This window comes from Octopus bimaculoides, chromosome 22, assembly GCF_001194135.2.
Source record: "Octopus bimaculoides isolate UCB-OBI-ISO-001 chromosome 22, ASM119413v2, whole genome shotgun sequence".
Taxonomy (NCBI): Eukaryota; Metazoa; Mollusca; class Cephalopoda; order Octopoda; family Octopodidae; genus Octopus; species Octopus bimaculoides.
The window spans coordinates 9,628,156-9,629,223 of NC_069002.1; positions in this window are offsets into that span (position 1 = coordinate 9,628,156).

Genomic DNA, 1,068 nt, shown 5'->3' on the forward strand with positions numbered 1-1,068 from the left:
ATATATATATGTATATATACATATACATATATATATATGTATGTCTATACATACACACAACACATATGTGTGTCTTGGCTACTTGAGAGAAGGTCTGACGATTGTTTTACTTAGAGTCCTAGAACCACTGCTATAATGAGAGAGAGAGAGGGAGAGAAAAAGAGAGAGATAGAGAGACAGAGAGAGAGAAAGAGAGAGTGGGGAGTGGGGAGAGGGATGATGAGTGAGAGTGATTTCCAAATATATTTTTAGTTTACCTGTCTACCTATATTGTCTTTACCTGTTTACGGAAATCGCTAAGTGACCAACAGCTACATTTACTATTAGTTATTTATAGATTTTACTGAAGAAACGCGTGAATGCGTTCGCGTGTGTATGTATGTATGTGTCTGCGTGAGTGTGTGTGTATATATATGTCTTCATGTAAGTGTATTTGATGTATGCGTGTTTATAGGTAAACAAGAGTACGTTTGTATATGCATGAATAAAAGAACTTTGAAATCTTGGTTTCACCCAACGCTCGCTCAGCAGAAACACGTTTACTCACTAAATACTCAAAACGTCTTTGAAGGGTAACTAATTATCCTTGTGGAGTCGCGTGGCGTAGTGGTTAGGGGTGTTAGACTCATTATCATAATATTGTGGTTTCGATTCCTGGACTGGGCAACATGTTGTGTTCTTGAGCAAATCACTTCATTTCACGTTGCTCCAGTTCGCCTCATATGTTTGTGTGTCTGTGCTTGTCCCTCACCATCGTTTGACAACCGATGTTGTTGTGTTTACGTCTTCGTAACCTAGCAGTTCGGCAAAAAGAACCCAATAGAATAAGTACTAGGCTTACAAAGAATAAGTCCTGGAGTCGATTTGTTCGACTAAAGGCGGTGCTCCAGCATAGCCGCACGTAATTCTTTCTTGACTCGAATGGAAAAATGTGTCGCTCAAGGACTTCAGTTTGATCAATTTTCATGATGTCTCATATTTAGATGTTTTTATTTAATTCATTCAGTTGTTAAACAGATAAATCTTGGAAGTAAATGTTTTTCATTTACTGTCAGGTGACTTTTGGCC